The sequence below is a fragment of the Schistosoma haematobium genome, chromosome 3 (assembly GCF_000699445.3).
Source record: "Schistosoma haematobium chromosome 3, whole genome shotgun sequence".
NCBI lineage: Eukaryota > Metazoa > Platyhelminthes > Trematoda > Strigeidida > Schistosomatidae > Schistosoma > Schistosoma haematobium.
This window is the reverse complement of record NC_067198.1, coordinates 10,329,304-10,348,251: the sequence shown is the minus strand read 5'-3', so window position 1 is coordinate 10,348,251 and position 18,948 is coordinate 10,329,304.

The window sequence follows — 18,948 nt, the reverse complement described above, 5'->3', positions numbered from 1 at the left end:
TTAGTAGGCCTCAACATACACAAGGGAAAACCAACGTCCTCAAATATAACATAAAGAACATCAATCCAATCACTCTTGATGGCGAAATTCTGGAAGATGTAGAATCCTTCACATACCTGGGAAGCATCATCGATGAACAAGGAGGATCCGATGCAGACGTAAAGTCGAGGATTGGCAAAGCAATGGTCGCATTCCTTCAATTGAAGAACATATGAAACTCAAAACAACTTTCAACCAATGTCAAAGTCACAATCTTCAATATTAACAACATGACAGTTCTGTTGTACGCAGCTGAAACTTGCAGAACTACAACAACCACCATCAAGAAGGTACAAGTATTTATAAATAGTTGTCTACACAAGATACTCAACATCCATTCGCCAAATACCATCAGCAACAGCCTTCTGTGGGAGAGAACAAACTAGCTTCCAGATGAAGAGGAAATTAGGAAAAGACGATGTAAATGGATAGGACATATATTACGCAAATCACCAGACTGTATCACGAGACAATTCCTAACTTGGAATCCTGAAAGGAAGTGGGAAGGCGGTAGACCAAAGAACACATTACGTTGGGAACTAGAAGCAGATATGAAAAGGATGAATAAGAACTGGAGTTAGCTGGAAAGGATTACCCAGGACAGTGTTGGATGGAGAATGCTGGTGAGCGGCCTATGCTCCTTCACGAGGAGTAACAGGCGTAAGTAAGTAAGTAATAATTCGTATATTTCTTTATATTATTATAGTTACTATCTTGTCTGTATAAATATGTACTCTTGATTACATGAGAGCCTATTCACATATCCCTTTCTAGCTTAAATGTTAATCGCTTAAAGATCGCTAGATCAGTCATTCTCTTTCCCATGTATATATATGTACTGGAATCCTATTATTAGCCTTTACCTTTCTTATATGACTATAGACTTGTCTCTGTATTCTCTCACATACACGCATTCTTCTCTGTGCTTCAAACGTGTAGCCTTGTGATCAATGCTATCCGCTAATAAACTTTAGTTGCGGCTTCTTATTGCCTTCTGATTTCAAACACCGTTGGGATTTAATATAATAACGGTTATCAAGGTGATTGATTAACAAAGCTGAGTCATTACAAAGTTGATGAATTTCATAGATAAATAAAATGTTTTGGGAGATATATTATTCTCTTGATAAATTATGGCATTATTGATGAGATAACAATCAAGTCATTTCTTGAATCTGCTGAAGAAAGTATGATGAGTTCACTTATAAAATGTTTGAATTAATCATTTTCTTGAAAAATATCCTCATAAAGAAGTATATGTGTTTGAAAAGTGTTATATTCTTTGAGATGTTTGGTTTAATTGTACATGAGAAAAAGATAGTTGTTCTCTTGTTTAAAGTGTACTACTTTCATATAATTGTATGATGGAGATTTTAGGGTGGTGATTTGTAGCTCAGATGGTTTATTTTGGTGGAGTTTTGTTCTCTGAAGTTTGTGCTGATGATGTCGTTCAGAAGAACGATGAAGGCTCCACGACCAAACCATCCAGCTCAGAGAACAAAACTTCACCAAGAAGATTTTTATTTCAGATCAAATGGAGGATTTGATATGTATTGTATTCCAAATTTTTATGTCTCTACTACATTATCTAACTCACAGAATACAGTACGTTTCAAGTTCTCTTCTTGAGCTAGAATTTTTTTATCATCATCTGAAGATGATGTATCTAATAGGAATGTACTGAAGGTAAAATACAGTTATGTCAAATTTCAACTGTCAAGACTCTTAGAAAACAATATTCTAATATTTGAGAATTGTATTCTTAGCTCACATAGTTCTTTCTAAGTTATCAATCATATGGTTTAATCACTACTTCGAATGCTTAAATTTATTTCAATAGTTGAGATCATGAATAAATTCAAGCTAGATCACCATGGAAAACCTGGAAGCACTGGAAGGCCTTTTCGTCCTATTGTGGGACTCCTCACCAGAGCGCATCCACGATCCCGCCTCACCAGATTCGAACCCATGACCTCTCAGTCTCACACGTGAGCGATTAACCACTAGACCACTGAGCTGGCCGGCATCCAACGGTGTTAATGTCTAACTTCAACCAATCCACAAAATTCAGGAACACATCTACGATTGTCATCAGTGATTTACTATCTCACAACTGACCAGGTTGAACTCCACTGGTCACTGCTTCTTACTAGAACTCTAGGATATACATCTTGAAGCCAGTCACTAGTGAGAATATGTTGATTAGTATCAGAAGGTGTTTTATGGAGATTGTAGTAATTTCAGTAGTTGAGATCATGAGTCAATTGAATTTATTTAACCATGAATATTCGGATAGTCTAGTGACATTCCGAGCTTAATGAAATTCTAGCTGATTTGATGGTCTACAAAAATTGTTAAACCGACAATTTTTTTGATTGTTCATATATGACAAGTAAATTTCGGACTGTATATTAGTTTCAACTTATAAAATTTACCAACCACATTACTTTCTAATGAGTAGTATTGGAAAAACAAGCCACTGCACTCTGAACGGAAGCACTGAAGTAATTCTTGTTGTTAGTTTAATTCATTCAACGAAATGAAAATCAATGAACATTCATGAATGTACAGTAAAATGTATCTTTTTCTCACAATATCTTAACTAGCGAGCTTATAAGTTACGTCATAAAAAAACTGTTTGCTGACGAATTTGATTAGAAACGTTTTAGTGATAATTAATTTAATTTAATTTGATCGCTCAATATTGACCGATGTCATGTATGTCAAATTCTTCTCAGTACTGATTGAATTCTGTCAACCAAGTTGCTATGTAGCCAATTGTTTAAATAACTCGACATCGTGTGCACTGTATTAAAATAAAAGGTGGTGATTGAAGATAGTCAATAGGAAACTCTAATTAACATAAGTTCCGTGGTATATGGCATTCTTCAGTAAGGTTTATCGATAATACTGAGGGAACTAATACTCTCTGTTGGACCCAACCTCATTTTACTCAGCTCCACTTAGACCAGTGGCTAGACTGTAACTCGGTCAATCGAGTTCGATCAACGCTATAAGCATTTGCTATATATGACATTGGTTACCATCCAGTGATCAATCAATTATAAATATACCTTATGCTTACAGGAGATCAATCGAGGATCGACTAGCTAAGTGATAACATCTCTTAATCAGTGTTTCCTTCCGACTGTCTCCAACTATCAACAACTTACAAATATAATCAACATTGCAAACCGTTTATTAACTATCAAATGTGTGTAATATAAGATGTTATTTTGAAGCATTGCATATAATATGCTACAGATTTGTTTTATTATGACTAAACATATAATAAAGAACAAAGAGATTGTTAGTTAACCTAATTTTCCTAGTATTCTTCTTATGAATAAATGTCATTGGGATTTATTTTGTTGTTTTGAACGGAATTGATTGATTGGTGTTGTTGATTAATATTGTCAGTTATGCTGGAAATATTTGTTCTCAATTAATACCATTGGAATAATAACATTTCAAAATTGAGCAAATCTTTAGAGTGATTAGTTTTCCATCTATTAACATTATGACTACTGAATTATGGGAAAATGTGCAGTGACCTACTATAACCAATTGTACCAGTGATTGTTTTACTATACTTGTTTGTTTAACTGTACTAAAGACATACATTCTTCCGTTGATTGTGACCTTGCACGAATTCGGTTACGCTGAGTAACCATACTTGTACTCCTTTGGCACGATCTCGGTATTCTTTTGATACCACGAGATCGCCAATAAATACATCTCGACTACAGCCATCAGCTGCCTTCTGATAACTGGCCTACGTGGGATCTTATCGGTTAACTGGCACGTAGTCTTCCTGTAGCGGTGGTCATAGTCAACCGCGACTCGACGACACACTACAAATGTATGGATTGATAACAGTTCATCAGAGAGGAGGTCATCATAGAATTGCTCACTTTTGATAAAATAAACAATAAATTGGTTTTGTTTTAGTTCAGTGTGGAGTCAAATGAAGTCATGACACGAATTATAGATGTAAATGTAAACTTGCAAGTTGTTGTAAAGAAACTAATCGCAATGTATGTATATTGGCGGTTGAAATCTATATTTGAAAATTGTAAACGGTTGAGGCATAATGTCTCATGTGTATTCAATTATTTACCTTTTCTCATTTGAATTCTATTATTTTTGTGTACTTTCCACTTTTAATTTCCAATTCATTCGTTTAGCAGCTGTATTGTTTTATTCAGTATTTGTTTACTATCACTGTCGATACAATTATTTCACTTTCTTGGTATTTATCTTCTTTGTTAATCATAAATATTTATCAGTATAGGTTTATGAAGATTGATAAGCTTTTATTGAGATTATGAGCTAATCAATGCTAGAACACTAATGAGAACCTGAAAGCATTGGACGGTCGTTTCGTCCTGGTATAGTACTCCTTACAAGTGTGCATTCACGATCTCGCACATGGAACTCGAACCCAGGACCTCCAATCTCCAGCGCAAACGCTTAAACCTTAGACCACTGAGCTGGCATCCAACAGTGTTACTGCCTAACTTCAACCAATCCACGATATTGTGTGACTATCCTCCAATCATAAGTATGTAATATGAAATGTGATAATTCTAATCGATCTAAATTTATGCCAAGTCATTCATTGTTTACTATTCTCTGATTATTGATTAACATGAAACCATGATTATTAATTTTCTTTTTCTTAACATTTGGATGAATTTCATAAGAATTTTTGTCTTAATTCGATTAAAATGTTTTCACAGCGAAGGGTTTACAGAAACCACTTAAATTGTAATTTTTATCTGAGAAATTTTGGCGGTTAAGATTAAAGACAAGTTCAACGTTTTACTCAGCAATCTGGTGTACTTGTAGTATCGGTTATTATGTTAAGTCCATATACCACCTTATTCTAGCTTTCGGACAGCTCAATCTACTCATCCTACTTGAGTCACATTCTGACCTTGTTATTTATTCGCTTATCAATCTTGACTGTTTTTATATGAGCGCGTAGGTGTGTGTATATTTCTTATCCCATTACTCAACACATATCTGTAACTTACTTTTGTATAACTATAAATATTAATTAACGCTTGGTTAAATGGGAGTTTTGTTATGTTCTATTCCATTCACTTTATATACAAAATATATGTATTCACAAGTCCATTCTCGTTATTTGATTTATTTAATTCCGTTATTGACTAACGCGATTTAAGTCGATGATTATATACGAGGATAGGCGATAACAAACATTCATACGATTTAATTGGAGTCAGATCCTAGGGCCCCACATACTAGTGTAATACAATAATATGAATATTTTTCTGAAAAATTTAGGTCTAGACTGCCAAAATTAAGTTCACATAACAACTGTCTACTATACTGGAATACCAGAATGTTGAGTGAAGTGGAGTTTCTTTTCAAAATTTTACCCATTAAAAGTTCACAAAAATAGTTTTCTTACTGATACTTTACTTAAACTGTTTCCAAATTATTAAAAAAAGAAGTGTCTTAACAATTAACTAAAGGTCATTTTACATTTACAAAATACAATTTTCATGGTACGTCAAACCTACTCTACAAATGAGAAGACTAAGAAATCAGTAGGAAGATCTAATCGGTAAATCGAATTATCATGTGAAAAAAAATCATCATAGATACATATATGTTTGCCTTTCTGACCCAACAGAGAATATGTATCCTGAAACTTTGGGCAAGTGTATAACCATCTTCCTCCAGTAACGTGAGTCAATTATAATGTTTCGCCAACCGTTTGACTTTAAGACTGCATGTGATTTGTCTGTACTGACCCAGTATATCGTGTTTTCTCAAAAACGTGAAACCAGATAGTGAGACTTTGAACACAAAGAATATGCTACTTCACCAGTATAAACGTTTATGACATTTTAATCTTGTTAGTAATTTTTATTAACCTTAAAAGTAGAGAGTCAAAACACATTGGTCATTACTCCAAACTTTAACCACTTTACCAAACTGCTAGAATGTGTATACCTCAGTCCTTTGTTTGATCTAGAACAGATTTATTATGATCAGTATTAAAATTAAGTAAATTGGTTTCGATCTATCTTCTACTCGTTAACTGGATAACTCAGACTTTTACAAATATATTACGAACAATGAAACCATAATTTGTAGACGACCTATGAGAAACTCTAAGGTGACCTTGAGAATGTCCATCTACCAACTAGGATGAAATGATTGTTATAAACCACTGTGATGGATCAGAATTATAATTTACAGTGATGGCTAAGATTATGAATTAGATATACGGTTTTCATCATGAACAGACATCAGCTAAAATACCAAAACGCTGTTCAGCCAAATGAATGAATTTCGCGCCAAAATTCAAGACCTACTATTTTCACCCACAAATTATGGTTTCGTCACACGAACATCGCACCTGTTTAACAAGTTAGTGACCATTTGTACTTTGCAGTTTAATGAGTAACGCGTTGGAATTTAAAGCGGAAGCTGTCAAGTTCAAATCTTAATATAACCATCAACACTAGTATAGCGAAACATTCAGATGACATATCCCAGATAAGACAAAACACTCATCCTATGGATTCTGCTACTAACCAAAATTTATTTATTATAAACTAGCTTGTAAAACAATGGTTATTTCGTAATAATTCAAGCACGTTGTATGCATGTCAACAAAGTTTGATCAGTGCTCAATCCTTGATTGTTGGCAACGAAACAACTCACATCCTTACTAATAGCATTAAAACTATTTTAGCTTAACTAACAAAGAGAATTTTTATATTTTTCACAGGAAATATACATTTTTGTTTTTCTTTTTAACGTAATCTAATATCAGAATAGGAATCGTGAACGCGCACTGTTAAGGAGTCTCACAATAGGACGAAACAACCATCCAGTGCTTCTGTAGTGAACAGAACATGGGTGGGGACAATCGAACTATATTTAGCACATTACAGAGTTACTTGGTAAAATAGAAAAACCATACTTATAATACTTAATTTGCAAAATGTTCAATAATTGTCTCGGACTACATTGTTCTTGCATTTCCATACTAGTTGCTTTCTATTCCCGCTCTTCCTTTCTTGATCTTCCCCATCTTCTGCTGCCAGACATTACATTCCTGACTCGTGTCATATACTACTTATACCCATATAAGTAGCACGCACCACACTTCCAGATATTCAACAGTGCTCGACTTAGAAATTCAACTTTAATGTACTATATATCCAGACTTGAATATTTATATTTATTCCTCTCATTACAAAATATACAAAATTCAATGATCTAGACATATAATACATAATAAGAAGCAAGTACATGTCATTTTAATATTAATCAACTTCAAAATTATGCGCTTTAATTGTTTATTTCATCTCTTCCCCTCTTTGTCTGTCTGTGGGGATATATATATATATATATGACTATGATTAATTTCTTCAGTTAGGTCTTTTAGTCTTCTATTACCTGGTGTTCTTTTTTTTAAAATTAAATTTCATTTTCGTTATTTTTCTTACGTCAAACCGTCCCCCCAAGAAAAACCTTTTTTTTAATATAAACATATGAATGAAAGTTTAGGTAGTTACTGAGGGAATGTCAGATAGATTTTTCGGTATTTTGATATAAAATATAAAATTAATTTGACATCACTAACTCATTTAAGTTAGATTATCATTGAAACACCAAGAAGCATTGGATGATCATTTCATCACAGGGATGTTCATTCAATGACTGTGTACACAACAATCGAACTTAAGATCTTCTATATCATGCATGAACACTAAACCTTTTAAACTAATAATAATTATATACACACACTAGTTACTAGGTTTAAGATACGATTCAATACTTGTGATATGATCATTAATGTATACTACTGAATAATCCTGTCATAGGATGAAATACTTGTTCAGTGCTTTCAGTTTTTCAATAGCAATCTAACTTTAATCAATTCATGTTTTAGACTACAGAAGGAAAACAAAAGAAGAAAACAACAACTTAATAACTTTAAAATGGACACAAATAGTGGAAATAAAAACAAGCAACACTTAGTCTACAACTAATACAACCATTCGTTGCATGTAGTTTACTTACGGTAAATTTGTTCTATATTTGTGACCTAATAGTTTCTATTGAATGCATGCGTTATAATTAATTGATTTCTATATTCATTATTGAATCATATTTTTTTAATTATTGTGAAATGTTAGGTATCTAAATAAATTACTGAACTCATATCTTTATTATTATTATTATTATTTAAAAGACCACCAATGAAAACCTGGAAGCATTGGATGGTCATTTTATCCTATTGTGAGACTCCTCAGCAATGTGCATTCATGATTCTACTCACGGGATTCGAACCCGGGGCGTTCAGTCTTGAGAGCGGGATCGTGGATACACACTGTTGAGGAGTATCACAATAGGACGAAACGGCCGTCCATTGCTTCCAGGTTTTCAATGGTGGTCTAACATCAATTGGTTCATGATCTCAATTAAATACATAAATTAATGGCTGAACGATAATGAATATATATTGAAGTTGAAAATGGGAATCAAGGTGAGACTAAATAATTTTATAGATGAATTAATTAGATTTAGGACAACAGGTCTTGAATTTGGACTTGAAATTCACTTACTCATTTGGTTGAATAACGTTTTGGTATTTTAGCTAATATCAGTTATCATGATGAAAACCCTAAATTTAATTCTTAATTCTAATCATTAACTATAAATCATAATTATAATCCATCACAGTGGTTTATAATAGTGATATTGTTATATAACTATGAGAATAATGAATGGTAACCGTTGGAATCTATTTCTGGACTAATATTATACATATTTTTTTATTGTATGATTGTTACGTAGCTAAACTACGCATATTCATGTTCCTATTATTATAAACTTTATTTTGACCCATAGATTATTCCTATACGATTTACCGTTCTTCAGTTATACCCAGTCTTTTGATTACAGTCTCTTACATTCACAGCCATTTTGGGCTAGATCTTGTACAAATGTTATTTTCTATTTTATGGTGTGATCTGTTTGGTTTGTATATAATCCCAGTATGTTTGAAATACATTATTCATATTGCGGAGGCCGAGATTGGTGTTCTAGACTTAACAGGTACAGCTAGGCCGAAAGAGGGACCGATAAAGACTCAGGTATGCTCGTACGGATTATATGCATTATTGGTTCGTTCGATAATTCACTGTTCTCTAATTGATGGTATCAATACCTTATATATTGATAGAGGCTACAAGGCCACAAGTTATATCACATTTATTCCTTGTTAGTAGATGGATATTTTCAAGGTCCCTTTAGTGTTGCTCAAAGATCTTCCATAGGTTATAGTCTCACAGGAATCCACAGATAATAATTAAATTATTTAAGTTTGTGATATATTGGCTAAACCTCTTGGGTTCAATGAATGGTAGGGTTATAGGTAAACATTCACAAAGAGATATCTCTTCAGTATGTTTTAATTTCTATTTGTTTCAAATTGAATTACTCTTTTCAGAATCCATTAAATAAACACTCTTCAAATAATTTTCATTTCGCAAATTTTTTCTAGACAGATGATTTTGACGGATCGTGTTCAATGTAATAAATGAATAGACTAACCTAGTTCATTTCGGTTATTACTACCTTGATAACATTTATTACAGAGAAATTTTTGATTTTTCAGAGTGTAAGAAAAGCTCCAGAAATGCTGAAGAATACATCAACTATAAATCGTACGATGTAACGTACTTAAATTCAGTAAACTGTTCTAGCAAATGAAAAACCAATTGTCTTTACTAATAATAGGCTTTGGCTAACAGTAAAACTAGGACTTACATCTCATTCTATTTAAGACCCTTTAACTAGATACACTTTGATTCAATTGTTGATATTGTCAATGAAACTCATATACTGTACCTTTCGTTCTAAATACCAAAGCTGGTGATTTTCTAGGATCATTAGATCAGTCAAAAGATAGGATACATATTCTTGAATTCTCAATGTTCATTATGTGTGGAGTATCAAGCATATTGAGATATACTGTAGTGATATGTTCACAGAAGGTATATATATAGTATTAGATGATTGAAATGAAATTCCCAATAAAAAATTACACTCTTATGTATGCAGTTACTTACTTACGCCTGTTACTCCTCGTGGAGGAGTATAGGCAGCCCACTAGCACTCAGTACTTATATACAGTACTGACCTACTAAATGAGAGCAGAAAAGGTGCTAGACATTATAATTCTTTCAGAAAATTGGCCAGATTTAAGACGGAGTACATCATTTAAAAATTGTAACATGTGAATCAAAAATTGTTTTTTGTCATACAAAATCAAATCAAATCTCAACAGTTGAGATCATAAGTCAATTGAAGCTAGATCACCATGGGAGACCTGGAAGCACTGGACGGCCGTTTCGTCCTTTTGTCAGACACCTCAACAGTGCGTATCCACGACCCCGCCTCGTGGGATTCGAACCCAAGACCCATCGGTCTCGCACCAGGCGCTTAAGCAACTAGACCACTGAGTCGGCATCAAATCGTTAATGTTGGGGCTGACTAATATGAAATGTTAACTTGAATCAGTTTATAAGCGAAATGAATTTGTGAGATAAATAAATAAATATGGTCAAGTTGGGGTGAGAGAGAAAATAATGGAATAAAAATTGGAAATTACGTAATATGTAGAATAATTTGAATTAGGTCAGATATAGTAGATAGGGGTGAATGCTGAATAAATATCTCAAAACGGTTATCAAGTGTAATAGTAATAACAATGATAAAGATAATGAAAATAATAATGGTGAACATAATAATAATAATAATAGTAATAATAATAATAATAAGATAAATTTGAGACATAAAAATGAACATTAATCAAATTACGTCACCATATTATAAAATTGATTATTAACTAGTTGGCCCTGAAGTTTGCCAGGGTGAAAGGAGCGGCTGAACCTATTTCTTTCAGATGCAAAACTCATAAATACAGTCAACATGGAGCAATCTTTCTCAATAATATATCATGTTAACAGAAGTCTACCTAATTCCGTCAAACTGATAATCCTGTAGACAGTTGAAGCAACTGCTATTCGGATCAAATGGCTAGAGGTATGCATCCGAATGAAATATATGTTCAGTCGCTCCTTTTACCCTGGCCTACTTTGGGGCCAACTAGTCAATAAATGATGTACTCTACCTTCATTCTAACCAATTTTATAGATGATTAGTTTGAATTTATAATTTTAGAACCTGATGAGAAATTATTGAACTGAATATTCTTCGTAAGCAATGATGGGTAGTGGCTAGCAGTGAAATCCAGGACGCGCGTTTCGTCCTATTTGAGACTCGTCAGCTAGATATACCTGCATCTCAGAGTTGATGTTCACTCTGAGACTCGAACATTCTTCGTTCATATGATTGTATTTTAATATAATAGGAATTTTTCAGAGATTGTAATTTTTATTTTAAAAAAAAAATTGGAAAACAGTGAAAAATCTCATACATTTCAATGGGATATTTGAAGCTTTAGATCATTTGAAAGAAGAAAACAAAAATATAATATCAGATGGGTTTTTGTGGAGATTGTAGTAATTTCAATGGTTAAGATCATGAGTCAGTTGAAGCTAGACCACCATGGAAAACCTGGAAGCACTGGACGGCCGTTTCGTCCTATTGTGGGACTCCTCAGCAGTGCGCATCCACGACCTCGCCCCCTGCGAGATTCGAACCCAGGATCTACTGGTTTCGCGCCCGAGCACTTAACCACTAGACCACTGAGCCGGCATCCAACGGTGTTAATGTCTAACTTTAACTAATCCACGAAATTGAGTGACCAGTGGAGTTCAACCAGGTCTGTTGTGAGGTAGTAACTCACTGAAGACAACGGTGAATGTGTCGCTCAATTTCGTGGATTAGTTGAAGTTAGACATTAACACCGTTGGATGCCGGCTCAGTGGTCTAGTGGTTAAGTGCTCGGGCGCGAAACCAGTAGGTCCTGGGTTCGAATCTCGCAGGGGGCGGGGTCGTGGATGCTCACTGCTAAGGAGTCTCACAGTAGGACGAAACGGCCGTCCAGTGCTTCCCGGTTTTCAATGGTGGTCTAACATCAATTGTTTCATGATCTCAATCAAAAACTTAATAATCTCCACAACCACTATATTAGTAAGAAATTCAAACTTTGTAAACAAGATGAATGATATTTGAATAGAAAGATTCTATGTAAATAAATGAATAAGTTTTGCGTAAGTAATTTGTTTATTTATATATTTTGAAAAGTTTAATGTCAAGAATAAAATCCCAATGAATTGAAACTGTAAACATTAATGTCTTTTTTCATACAATAGAATCAAGTGGATTATAGTATAGTAATTAAGATGGATTTGAATGGATAATAATTATAATTCTTTTTTTTATTGATTGTTTCAATCTTTCTATTGATTTTTTAGGACTGCAATTGATCTGTCTCATATTGGCATAGATACATACTGTGTGGATCACCTCGATATTGACTTAATTCATAAGCACTATAAGCAAAGATAGATAGTGGTTAATAGTGGAATCTAAGATGTGCACTATTTCATCCTAATTGAGACTTGTCAACTGGATGTACCTGCATCTTAGAGTTGATGTTTATTCTGGGACTCGGACCAAATACCATTCGCTCGAAATGCTATTGCATTATACACTTAGCTAATGAATCTTGATAGCCATTAGCTTGAATATCAACTCTGAGATACAGGTGTATCTAACTGACGAATCATAAATAGGACAAAACGCGTATTCCAGATTTCACTGTTAGCCACTATTTATCTTTCCCGATAACAAATATGTTTACTGTTCTCTTTCCAAAACTAATTATCTTATTGAGATATGAAATTTTAAAATATAAAACTTAATGTGTGAGAGGAAAGAATTAATCTTTTTATATAAGCATTTTAGAACAAAATGAATTTGCAATGAAGAAAATATTTAAACGATGAGTGCTAATTGGTTCAATAACAAAGTTTAATAAGGTTAATTTCTCGACCACATTTAAGCATGAATTAAAATATGAAGTTGAAAATTTTCTATCTACTAATAAATGTTTACTTTAACCTAGCTTTTTCATTTTAGTAAATGTTTTTCATGACATGAATTTCAGAACTCTAACATTCTTATTATGTCAGTAGAGGTTTTGTGGAGACTGATAGGTCCTGGGTTCGAATCTCTCGGGGGGCAAGGTCTTGGATGCGCACTGCTGAGGAGTCTCACAATGAAAAGAAACGGCCGTCCAGTGCTTCCAGGTTTTCCATGGTGATCTAGCTTCAACTGACTCATGATCTCAACCATTGAAATTCTTATTATGTAGCTTTATGTATGTACGAATAAACAAGTAAATAATATTTGAAAAATACCAAGGTCTTTGTGTTTATTTGTAACTGATATCAGAATTTTTTCCCTAGATTTCATTGAAAAGTTCCAATTAGTGGAATTTAGTTGTATAGTGATTGAGAAATTCATCCTTGAATATCAGTAGATATTTGTTGCATTATATTGGAAGTTTATTGAATCTGCAAATGTAGTTCATTTGATTTTGAAACAATGGTCTAAGACTAAAGTGATTGTTGGGAGATTCGAAAGTTCTATGCTGTACGTACTTACTGTTGACTAACCGTAAGTTTGTAATGGAAATCGTTTAATTTTACCTTACTATGATTCAGTAGTCTTCCAAAGTATAATGTGAATCCTTAATAAAATTTATGAGACAATAAAGTTAGCGATTCATGATCTCTATTAAAATACATTAGTTAGTTTCGTTACGTTTTATGCACAAATTTTAACTATTCTAATTTAGTGGTCACATTTGCAAAATATTTAACTCACTTGGTACTGGCCGCTAAATATTCGTGAATCAAATAGCACAATTAAGAATGTGAAGGTTTGTTTAATGTTAGAAGGGGGTTTTGTGGATATTATAGTAATTTTATTAGTTGATGCGAGATAGTGGATTCGCACTGCTGAGGAGTCCCACAATAGAATGAAACGGCCGTCTAGTGTTTCTAGATTTTCCGTGGTAATCTAGCTTCAATTGACTCATGATCTCAACTATTAAAATTCGTTTAATACTCAAAATATTTGATTGACATTCAGATTTGTATAAAATGAGTTGATTAATATTTAACATCAATTAATCGATAATTTACTGTGTAACTACATGTTCATGATATCAGACAACTGATCATCAGGAACCAACATATAAAATTCATTTATCAAGTTATATAATTACTATTTTATAAGATATGATTACATAACACAGATAAATGAGTAATGAGAATCAGTCTTATATGTAACTTGCAGTTTGACCAATTAATTCATTACTCTGAGATGATGGAAAAGATTTGTAGCTCAGGTGGATGATTTCGATGGATTTTTGTTCTTTGAGCTGGATGGTTTGGTCATGGAGCCTTCATCGTTCTTCTGAACGACATCATCAGCACAAACTTCAGATAGAAGTGAAGTGTTCGAATTTCTCCATATGTGTTTTACAGCTTGTTCTGTACACCTCGGTGTTGATTGGTTCATACTGACCAAACCATCCAGCTCAGAGAACAAAAATCTATCTAAGTTATTACTCACCATATCATTTGATTTACATAAAAGAATGAAGTTTATTTAGCATAATATTTTATCAATAAGTTTAAGGTCTTTTGAAAGCGGTTCTCATCATAAACGGATATCAGCGGTAGAATAATGAGTGAACAAGATTAAGAAATCCATAGAGAATTGTTTCTTATTAATTTAATACTTGTAAACAATGCAATTATATACAAACAGAATATTTAAATTTTAATATGATCCCTTTAGACCTCAGAGTAAGAAGTTAAGTGGTGTATATTTTCAAATCCAAGTAGTTCACGAAATTGATCGAAGATAATCACCTGCTATATGGTTGCTAATTTTCACAGATCCTTATTATTAATTTCTGGTTAGCGTATTTTTTAGAGAATTAGTTTTCTACGGGATGGGGTCGCTAACCCCGTGCCCGACCCTCCTCCTTTATACGGGCTTGAGACCGATAGTAGCCCCCAGGGGGACTCCAGGAAGAAGTGCTGGAAGTGGATAGGACACACATTGAGGAAAGCACCCAACTGCGTCACAAGACAAGCCCTCACATGGAATCCTGAAGGCCAAAGGAAGAGAGGAAGACCAAAGAACACATTACGCCGGGAAATGGAGACAGACATGAAAACAATGAACAAGAATTGGATGGAACTAGAAAAGCAGGCCCAGGAGAGAGTGGGTTGGAGAATGCTAGTCGGCTGCCTATGCTCCATTGGGAGTAACAGGCGTAAGTAAGTAAGTAAGTAAGTAAGTAAGTAAGTAAGTAAGTAAGTGAGTAAGTAAGTAAGTGAGTAAGTAAGTAAGTAAGTAAGTAAGTAAGTAAGTAAATAAGTAAGTAAGTAAGTAAGTAAGTAAGTAAGTTCATATTAATACTTCTATTATTCTGGAGAGTTATAGATAGATGGTGATTGATGGTATAAACTCATTAAACATCCATATTGGTTATGTAAAAATAAAGATGAACCCTAAAACTATCACATATGCTTAGTAATCAAACCGTGTTTAAGTCATTTGCTTCTAATAACTGATAGAATTTCATCCTATTACATATTATACAATTCACTTTAAAGTATAATAGTTTTATGGCTCACTTTACTCTTTATTCTATTTCTCTCAGGACAATCTAATTTTACGCTCTTCCCTATTCACTTATCTTCTGTTTATTCAATAACAAATAAATCTATTTGGAAAATTACTTGTCGCTTTGAATGATAAAATTATTTCGTGATTATGTTAGTTTCGTGATAGAGCATGCTCAACAGACGATAATAACAATACTGATAATAATAATAGTCTTCGTTAAACAACACATTAACTCATTATTGCGACGAGGAAATGAAATGTAAGCTTTTAAGCTTAAGAAAAACAAATATCACGTAGATTCTCTTAATATAAATATATGAGATTTGCTTTATTTAACAAGCAAACAGACATTGTGATAACTGTGAATCAGAGTACTGAAACAAACGAACAGACTACAGTTTTTTATTTGCATTCAAAACACATTGCAAAGAATAAATACTTTGAATGCATGGAAAAAGGTGGTTAAAATCTATTTTTACGGCTTTTTGAATATCACGTCTCAATTATCTAAGATTGTGACTAGGGTAATAAAGGAAAATTTGCTTTTTAAAATTTCCGAGTTGAAGATGGTCGATCACTAATATGAATTGATTAAAGTTAGACAATAATAAAGTTGAATGTCAGCTCAATGGCCTAGATATTATACATTCTGGCATTAGACCAAATATCCTGGGTTCAATTTCTTGTGATTGAGTTGTGGATATACACAGCTGAGAAATCTCATATTGACACTAAACAGCTATCCATAGCTTCCAGGTTTTCAATAGTGGTCTAGCTAAGATCTTTACATGATTTAAGCAATGAAAACTCTAAAATCTCCACAAAACTTTATGCTGATAATTTCCAAGTTGTTAAAAATAATATTCTGTGGCAAATTATTCAGTATTACAGTTTGCATCACAGACTGACTTAAACAACAATTGAGAACAACACTTAAGATCAACAATCTTTATAAACTCCTTACGGCTATAATAATCAAGTGCACACTCTCAATTTGTTTCAAAAAGTTATTTTTCGTAGTTCAAATGAGAGGAAGTGCCAGTTGAGATTGATCTTATCAGATGTAAATAAAACTACATACTAATGGTATTGGCAGATAATTTCGCAATATCACAGATTGATTGAAGTTCGAGCTGTAAATGATTGTATACTGGTTCATTGAACTAAAGGTCAGAAGATTACAGGGACAAGATTTTGGAGGGGAACTCTCACTAAGGTATCTCATATTAGCTGTTCAATGTTTTTTGGTTATCAAAAATTGTCTAAAATAAGATCAGTTCACTATGTAAACTGCGGAACTAATTTGTTTTATTTCTAAACAAAACTTTTGTGATGAGCTGACACTAGGTGGTGAATAATGAAAGACTATAGGGATAATGTTACATTTTTGTTTGACACTTCATAACACATTGGCACCTCATGAAACTATAAAATTTATTAATATCCTTGATTCTTAACAGTTTTAAATCTTAAAACTGTTTGAAATTTCAGAGGTTGAAAATGTATATCTAAGATTTAAGCATAACATGCTTGTTGAAAGCATTAAAAGTTTTAAGTCATATTTACTGGGGATTGTGAGTGTTCACTAACCAGCTTTCAGCTGAAGAGGAAATTAAGAAAAAACTTTGGAGGTGGATAGAACATACACTGCAAAAACCATCAAACTGCATCACTAGGCAAGTGCTAACTTGGAATCTTGAAAAGAAACAGAAAAAGGAAGATCAAAGAACTTGATGTGTCGGGAATTGGAAGCAGATATGAAAAGGATGAATAGCAACTAGAAACAACTGGTAAGTATTGCTCAGGACACAGTTGGATAAAGAATGCTGGTGAGCGACCCATGCTCCTTCACAAGAGAAAACAGGTGTAAGAAAGTAAGTAAGTGAGTATTCATCACTGAAGAAACTCGTTTTTTAAGTGAAAACACTATTCAATGCTTGGTTATTTACAATGCTTGTATAAGTAAAGTCAGTAGGTGATGTAAATTCATTATATTTTCAAATTTCATTTTATTCTAACTTTAAATATACAGAATATAACAGGTGATAAGGATTTCACTATTCCCACAGAAACTCAACCTTCATATTCAGTCAATAGTGTTACATGAATGAGTAGTGAATATTCTCTGACTTATTTAACAATTGATGAATGAATGTATTAAATATTTTTTCTAGTATCATAACAGTTTGTTACGTCGTATATAATAATAAAGATGGTAATCCAATTAAGTATTATCCTAAGCATAAACAATAGGATAGTATCTTTGGAGATAAAACATTTGTAACAAACATGTTCTTCACTACCTTCTTAAATGAAAAATATATGAAATTGCTATATTAACTATGAAACAATTAGAAAAATAAACTTCAAAGATGACAATGAAGAATAAATGAGTAGCTAGTGAATTTTAGTTAGCGAGTACTGGTAGGCGGCCTACGCTCCTCCACGAGGAGTAACAGGCATGAGTAAGTAAGTAAGTAGTGAATTCTAACTATAAAATTTTATTGATCAAATTCACCCTTATAATATATCATTACTTAATAATATAAACTAAAGTCTATTCGAAACTTTAATATTCCAATATATAGACATAAATTTCCTGATATTCTATTGTACAATAAACAAAATAATGAAATCTTAATAAATTCTCTTTTTTTGTCAGGTACCTGTGGTGATATCGTTGAATTCTTCTCGAACTGAATGATTCAATCGTTAATTACAAAAGTTCACATCTACTTGAAACGGTATATTTGGAATTTCATTTGAAACGACAATGTTTTATTAGTAATTAGATCATTGAGCTTAGAGAATACAATATTATTTACAAAGATTAAAAAAGACGTATTATCTAAAAGAATGTAACTATCATTTTAAGTAGAGGTGAATGATGGTGGTTAGCAGTAGAATCCAGGATGCCCGTTTCATCTTATATAGGACTCATTAGTTGGATGTGCCTGCATTCCAAAGTTGTTGTTCAATCTTAGACTTGAACCTGCTACCGCTTGCTTCAAACGCCATTGCCACTTAGCTGATGAGTTCATGGATCCACTGGATTGAACCTAAAATGTTTGTGATTTACTTTACAATATCGAAGTAATCCTCACAGGATGTACATAAGATATACAAAATCAATGTGTCTGAATAAACAAACTTTCGTTGGTCATCGTTTTTTAAATTATATTCAACTAGCGATGTTCATGGGTAAAACCTTTGATGATCCTAAACTAAACG